The sequence below is a fragment of the Salvelinus fontinalis genome, chromosome 12 (assembly GCF_029448725.1).
Source record: "Salvelinus fontinalis isolate EN_2023a chromosome 12, ASM2944872v1, whole genome shotgun sequence".
Lineage (NCBI taxonomy): Eukaryota > Metazoa > Chordata > Actinopteri > Salmoniformes > Salmonidae > Salvelinus > Salvelinus fontinalis.
In genome coordinates this window covers 274118-282829 of record NC_074676.1, presented here as the reverse complement: position 1 = coordinate 282829, position 8712 = coordinate 274118, and positions in this window count along the sequence as shown.

Sequence of the window (8712 nt, the reverse complement as noted above, 5' to 3'; positions counted from 1 at the left end):
TCTGCCTAGAAGGCCAGCATCCCGGAGTCGCCTCTTCACTGTTGACGTTGAGACAGGTGTTTTGCGGGTACTTTTAAAAAGACAACCATTTTAATGTAGGCCTCCTTGCTGCTCAAACTTGCAGACTGTTCCAAAGAGGAGCTTTGTCTGGGTCAGAAGACTATCCCTAATGTAAAAACAATGGATGTTGAGGCTACCAGTGGCAGACTTACCATCTCAGGTCTCACATCATCAGGGGCCTCATGAACTGGGCATGATTTTTTAAATAATACAAGGGATGCATGGAGGGAGTACTTCCAGCAAGATGGGGAGGCGTTTACCCGCATTGCCATGATGACCCAAAACCATAACCCAGTGAAATTGGGAATCTGCTTAGACCAAGGGCTGCACACTAAGTACACAGACTGGCCTCTGCCTGGGGCCTCCAGTGCTGTTGTAGCCTGGCTTCAACATAATTCTTCACCTGTACTGTAACATTGAGAAGTGTTTATGAATAAGATATACACACAGACTTACACTCCATCACCCCACTTGTGTTGACAATACCTTTCAAAAAGATGCTGTATTTGGCCATTTACTGACCTTTGCATTGACAGATATGTTTTGTAAAGAGGATGTTAGTCAGTCATACATCAATTCGGTTTAAAACAAGTTTGCTAACAGGGAGACTGCTATATTACCAATCTCTGTTGGATATTCTTTTTTTTTCTTCTTTTTTTTCTTTTTCTTCTTTTTTTTATCCCATTTTCTCCCCAATTTTCGTGGTATCCAATCGCTAGTAATTACTACCTTGTCTCATCGCTACAACTCCCGTACGGGCTCGGGAGAGACGAAGGTCGAAAGCCATGCGTCCTCCGAAGCACAACCCACAACCTTGAGTCTAGTGAAGTTATTAATTACCCTTTGGATGGTGTATCAATACACCTAGTCGCTACAAAGATAGAGGGGTCCTTTCTAACTCAGTTGCTGGAGAGGAAGGAAACCATTTAGGGATTTCATCATGAGGCCACTGGTAACTTTAAAATACACTGCTCAAAAAAAATGAAGGGAACACTTAACTTGCTTTACACTCGTTAATGTCTATTATTTTAAGATTAATATGTAATGTGTCCAAATTATGAAATACACGTGCCTTATACCAATGATCACAATATGAAAACATAGTAACTGTATTGCTTGAACTACTCCATATAACTTTTCAAAACCAAACACAGTCATGCAATTTGTCAGACAACTCAAGAGCTTCACATTAAAAACAGCCAAGAGTATTGAGCTGTCAAATAAATGTCACATATCAACAGGATGCCTTCTTATTTTTTGGGCCATAAAATCCAGCCATTCGCCCAGCTGGCCATTCACATCCCACTGTCCTTTCTCCATTTTGGCACATGTGTAAGTCTCATTGTTCTACCGTGCCAAAAGGAGCAGACATCTAATACGGAAGAGTGAGAGGCAATTCCCAAATATAGTACCATAGTTCCAAAAATAGACAGACCAACAAAAACACGACACAGGCACAAATGAGGACAACATGAACAAACACAACACAGGCTCTACCCACCAGAGGTTATTCCTGACTTGTTCAATCTGAACAAGTTTTCACCACCCTGCTATACACAATACACACAGTAACACTATTGTATATAGTGGTATCAAAAAGAAGACCCGGGGTTGGTAATCCCTGGTCCCGGAGAGCGAAAGTCACCGAATTCCCAATTGTGACCCTCAATCATGAGATTAGAGAAAGAACCCAGCAGAGATTCCAGCTCTAGAGATGTAAATTACTTGTTGGTAATCACAATTCTACCTTGCTCAGGGCTGGTGCTCCCCCTCGTCTGGTTTCACAGAACCAGATCGAGTGGTCGCGCCGCCCCGGGGCTACTTAACCTTAGTCACAAAGTGAACCAACAACATGACACTCAACAAAGGCTCTACCCACCAGAGGTTTATGCCTTACTTGTTCAAACTAATCTGAACAAGATTTCACTACACACTGGTATAGCAGCAAACAAAAAAATATTAGAAATGGGTTGCTAATCCCTGGTTCCGGAGAGCTCCCACAATTGTGTGGTAAGTAATACAATTTACTTACTACACTGGCCCGGTGTCGGCCAGGTGGTTACTTTTCCACTTGGCCAAAACCACCGAAGCAGATGCCACTCGAGATTAGATTTTATATGGTCTCAACTGGGAGCACAAGTTTACAAGTCCCTGACACTCTGCAGACCCCGTACCGACCGACTACCCTGCTGTACAGCTTTACAAGTACCTGATACTCTGCAGATCCCGTACCGACCGACTACACTGCTGTACAGCTTTACAAGTACCTGATACTCTGCAGACCCCGTACCGACCGACTACACTGCTGTACAGCTTTACAAGTACCTGATACTCTGCAGACCCCGTACCGACCGACTACACTGCTGTACAGCTTTACAAGTACCTGATACTCTGCAGACCCCGTACCGACCGACTACCCTGCTGTACAGCTTTACAAGTACCTGATACTCTGCAGACCCCGTATCGACCGACTACATTGCTGTACAGCTTTACAAGTCCCTGATACTCTGCAGACCCCGTACCGACCGACTACCCTGCTGTACAGCTTTACAAGTACCTGATACTCTGCAGACCCCGTACCGACCGACTACACTGCTGTACAGCTTTACAAGTACCTGATACTCTGCAGACCCCGTATCGACCGACTACATTGCTGTACAGCTTTACAAGTACCTGATACTCTGCAGACCCAGTATCGACCGACTACCCTGCTGTACAGCTTTACAAGTACCTGATACTCTGCAGACCCCGTACCGACCGACTACCCTGCTGTACAGCTTTACAAGTACCTGATACTCTGCAGACCCCGTACCGACCGACTACCCTGCTGTACAGCTTTACAAGTACCTGATACTCTGCAGACCCCGTACCGACCGACTACCCTGCTGTACAGCTTTACAAGTACCTGATACTCTGCAGACCCCGTACCGACCGACTACCCTGCTGTACAGCTTTACAAGTACCTGATACTCTGCAGACCCCGTACCGACCGACTACCCTGCTGTACAGCTTTACAAGTACCTGATCCTCTGCAGACCCCGTACCGACCGACTACCCTGCTGTACAGCTTTACAAGTACCTGATACTCTGCAGACCCCGTACCGACCGACTACCCTGCTGTACAGCTTTACAAGTACCTGATACTCTGCAGACCCCGTACCGACCGACTACACTGCTGTACAGCTTTACAAGTACCTGATACTCTGCAGACCCCGTACCGACCGACTACACTGCTGTACAGTTTTACAAGTGCCTGACACTCTGCAGATCCCTTACAGGCAGACTCGCCCGAATGCACAGTTAGCGCCTCTCAAAATATGGACCACACACACACAGCTGACTTGACTCTCCATGAGAGACATGCTTTTCCCACCCCGCAGGTACCATATTCACAGGCCAGGCTGTTGTACGGCCTCAGGAGTGGCATTTACTAGTATCCCATTTTATTACGTTGACCACAATGCAACCAAGATGGATCTATTGACAATACAGCGAGGCTCCTTTCACCAAAATACGTGGTAATCTTTAGATACCAAGGGAAGGCAACCTCTCAGTGAGAGAAACCACAGACGGCTCCACAACAGAGGAGTACACACGTTTTGTTTGCCTCACCTCCAGAGAGATGATGCTGAAGCTTCGCTCAACGAACACGGCTGAAAACCTTAGCATCCTATCCTCGTCGCCAAACTGTGAAGGGGATTTTCAGGTGAACAAAAGAGCAGAGCAGTAAAAACCAGCCCGAGAGGCTGGGAGGAGGACATAATATCCTCGGTAGGTTACAAAATCACACAGTGTCACGGATACATTATCAGCGTGCCCTCGGCTCAGTGTGGCGTCAAACTTTAACCATAACATTCAACATGGGCAGACATTACAGGGGAGGTTATTAATCAAATAATTCCCCATTACAAGATTTTACTCACAAAGAACCCTGATATTTAGTTTTGGTCATCATTATAATACATTTTTTTCCCCAGACATGAACCGTCCTCCTTCAGTTTGTTTGCATTCAAAGACATACCATGCTTTTCAGAACTATGACTTCAGATATCTATTCATAATAATCACGGCAAAGCAATTCACATTGGGGCTGGCCTACACTGCTTACATCCTATGTAACCACTGACAGTTCTAGGAACTACACTGACATTACTAAGGAATCAGAAATGGTCGAGAACAACGCATACAGAGGTACACTTCAAATGACTGGATGCCAGAGACAAATTGAACAAGATACATATACATGCTGAACTGTTCCTGGCTCTTCTCTGATACAACTCAGCCATATTGGACAGGAATGTACTGGGCCTAGAGCTGTTTAAGTATAGTAGCTATGTGCCGGGGTCTTATGCACTCAAATAATTCTGCCTCTCTCTCTCTCTCTCTCTCTCTCTCTCTCTCTGATCTAGCTCCACCTTTCAATCGTTCACAATAAAGCAGTAGCCCTTTCCTGCAGTGAAATTACCAAAAACATGCAGAAAATCTGGTGCTTCTGTCAAATGGTTTTGCTATATTTCAATATTCTGTGATGTACACTACCGTTCAAAAGTTTGGGGTCACTTAGAAATGTCCTTGTTTTGAAAGAAAAGCACATTTTTTGTCCATTAAAATAACATCAAATTGAGCATAAATACAGTGTAGACATTGTTAATGTAGTAAATTACTATTGTAGCTGGGAATGGCAGATTTTTAATGGAATATCTACATAGGTGTACAGAGGCCTATTATCAGCAACCATCACTCCTGTGTTCCAATGCCACGTTGTATTAGCTAATCCAAGTTTATCATTTTAAAAGGCTAACTGATCATTAGGAAACCCTTTTGCAATTATGTTAGCACAGCTGAAAACTGTTGTGCTGATTAAGGAAGCAATACAACTGGCCTTCTTTAGACTAGTTGAGTATCTGGAGCATCAGAAATTGTGGGTTCAATAACAGGCTCAAAATGGCCAGAAACAAACCTTTCTTCTGAAACTCGTCAGTCTATTCTTGTTCTGAGAAATGAAGGCTATTCCATGTGAGAAATTTCCAAGAAACTGAAGATCTCGTACAGCTCTGTGTACTACTCCCTTCACAAACTGTCTTTAACCAGAATAGAAAGATGATTGGGAGGCCCCGGTGCACAACTGAACAAGAGGACAAGTACATTAGAGTATCTAGTTTGAGAAACAGACTCAACTGTTGATGACAGTTCGTTAAATAGTACCTGCAAAACACCAGTCTCAACGTCAACGGTGAAGAGGCGACTACGGGATGCTGGCCTTCTAGGCAGAGTTCCTCTGTCCAGTGTCTGTGTTCTTTTCCCTATCTTAATATTTTCTTTTTATTGGCCAGTCATAGATATGGCTTTTTCTTTGCAATTCTGCCTAGATGGCCAGCATCCAGGAGTCGCCTCTTCACTGTTGACGTTGAGACAGGTGTTTTGCGGGTACTATTTAATGAAGTTGCCAGTTGAGGACTTGCGATGCATCTGTTTCTCAAACTAGACACTCTAATGTACTTGTCCTCTTGCTCAGTTGTGCACCGGGGCCTCCCACTCCTCTTTCTATTCTGGTTAGAACCAGATGGTTTGGGATGAGTCGGACTGCAGAGTGAAGGACAAGCAGCCCACAAGTGCTCAGCATATGTGGGAACTCCTTCAAGACTGTTGGAAAAGCATTCCAGGTGAAGCTGGTTGAGAGAATGCCAAGAGTATGCATAACTGTCATCAAAGCAAATGGTGGATATTTGAAGAATCTCAAATATAAAATATATTTTGATTTGTTTAGCACTTTTTTGGTTACTACATGATTCCATATGTGTTATTTAATAGTTTTAATGTCTTCACTATTATTCTACAATGTAGAAAATAGTAAAAATAAAGAAAAACCCTTGAATGAGAAGGTGTTCTAAAACTTTTGACCAGTAGTGTAGCTAGTCTGTTTCTGCACAATCACATCAAATCAAATTGTATTTGTCACCTGCGCTGAACACAACAGACCTTACATACAAGCCCTTAACCAACAATGCAGTTTTAAGAAAAAATACGTGTTAAGGAAAAAATAGATAAGTTAAACATGTAAAATTCAAGTAACAAATCATTAAAGAGCAGCAGTAAAATAACAATAGCGAGGCTATATATATGCTGTCTATATACACAGAGTCAATGTGTGGGGGCACCGGTTAGTCAAGGAAATTGAGGTAATATGTACATGTAGGTAGAGTTAAAGTGGCTATGAAAAGATAATAACAGAGAGTAGCAGCAGCGTAAAAGAGGGGAAGGGGGACAATGCAAATAGTCTGGGTAGCCATTTGATTAGCTGTTCAGGAGTCTTATTGTCACGATCGTCGTAAGAACTGGATCAAGGTGCAGCGTACGTAGAGTTCCACATGTTTATTAAATGAAACTCACAAAAAAACAATAAAGAGCACCGAACCGTGAAGCTAATGCAGTGCTCACAGGCAACAACACAAAAACAAGATCCCACAAAACACAATGGGGAAATAGCTGCCTAAATATGATCCCCAATCAGAGACAACGATAAACAGCTGCCTCTGATTGGGAACCATACCAGGCCAACATAGAAAAACACAACGTAGATTACCCACCCTAGTCACACCCCGACCAAACCAACATAGAGAATAAAAAGGCTCTCTATGGTCAGGGCGTGACACTTATGGCTTGGGGGTAGAAGCTGTTAAGAAGTATTTTGGACCTAGACTTGGTGCTCCGGTACGACTTGCCGGAGAGAACAGAGAGAACAGTGTATGACTAGGGTCGCTGGAGTCTTTGACAATATTTAGGGCCTTCCTCTGACACCGCCTGGTATAGCGGTCCTCGATAGCAGGAAGCTTGGACCCAGTGATGTACTGGGCTGAGCCATACGCACTACCCTCTGTAGTGCCTTGCGGTCGTAGGTCGATCAGTCATACTAGGCAGTGATGCAACCAGTCAGGATGCTCTCGATGGTGCAGCTGTATAACTTTTTGAGGATCTGAGGACCCATACCAAATCTTTTCAGTCTCCTGAGGTGGAATAGGCTTTGTCGTGCCCTCTTCACGACTCTCTTGCTGTTTGGACCATGATAGTTTGTTGGTGATTTGGACACCAAGGAACTTGAAGCTCTCAACCTACTCCACCACAGCCCCATCGATGAGAATGGGGGCGTGCTTGGTCCTCCTTTTCCTGTAGTCCACAATCATCTCCTTTGTCTTGATCACGCTGAGGGAGAGGTTGTTGTTCTGGCACCACACGGCCAGGTCTCTGACCTCCTCCCTATAGGCTGTCTCATCATTGTCAGTGATCAGGCCTACCACTGTTGTGTCATCTGCAAACTGAATGATGGTGTTGGAGCAGTGCCTGGCCATGCACTCATGAGTGAACAGGGAGTACAAGAGGGGACTGAGCACGCACCCCTGAGGGTCCCCGTGTTGAGAATGGATCAGCATGGGGGATCTGTTGTTACCTACCCTTACCACGTGGGGGCAGCCCGTCAGGAAGTCCAGGATCCAGTTGCAGAGGGAGGTGTTTAGTCCCAGGGTCCTTAGCTTAGTGATGAGCGTTGAGGGCACTATGGTGTTGAACGCTGAGCTGTAGTCAATGAATAGCATTCTCAAATAGATGTTTATTTTGTTCAGGTGGGAAAAGGCAGTGTGGAGTGCAATAGAGATTGCATCATCTGGGGATCTATTGGGGCGGTATACAAATTGGAGTGGGTCTAGGGTTTCTGGGATAATGGTGTTGATGTGAGGCATGACCAGCCTTTCAAATCACTTCATGGCTACAGACGTGAGTGCTGCGGGTCGGTAGTCATTTAGGCAGGTTACCGTAGTGTTCTTGGGCACAGGGAATATGGTGGTCTGCTTGAAACATGTTGATATTACAGACTCAGTCAGGAACAGGTTGAAAATGTCAGTGTAGACACTTGCCAGTTGGTCATCGCATGCTCAGAGTACACGTCCTGGTAATCCATCTGGCTCTGCGGCCTTGTGAATGTTGACCTGTTTAAAGGTCTTACTCACATCGGCTACGGAGAGCGTGATAACACAGTCGTCCGGAACAGCCGATGCTCTCGTGCATGTTTCAGTGTTACAAGCATGGAAGCAAGCATAGAAGTAATTTAGCTCGTCTGCTAGGCTTGTGTCACTGGGCAGCTCGCGGCTGTGCTTCCCTGTGTAGTCTGTAATAGTTTGCAAGCCCTGCCACATCTGCCAAGCGTCGGAGCCCGTATAGTACGTGTCAGGGTATGCGTGAAGGGCTGTAGGAAGTCAGGCGCAGGAGAGCAGATATTTGGTAGCAAAATGGAGCCTTTTATTTGTCGACCCAAAAGCACACGGCACAAACTAACACAAAATACAAATAAGGGTTTAACATAACCCAGCTTAACCAGACTAACGTGCGCATACATGAAGAGATAAACAATACCACACAAAGACATGGGGAAAAACAGAGGGTTAAATACACAACACATAATAAGGGAAATGAGAACCAGGTGTGTGGGAAAACGAGACAAAACAAATGGAAAATGAAAAATGGATCGGTGATGGCTAGAAGACCGGCGATGTCGATCGCCGAACACCGCACGAACAAGGAGAAGGAATCGACTTGAGGAGGTGCTGGAGGTCTGGAGGTCATGCTGGAGGTGCTGGATGCTGGAGGTCATTTTGCAGGGCT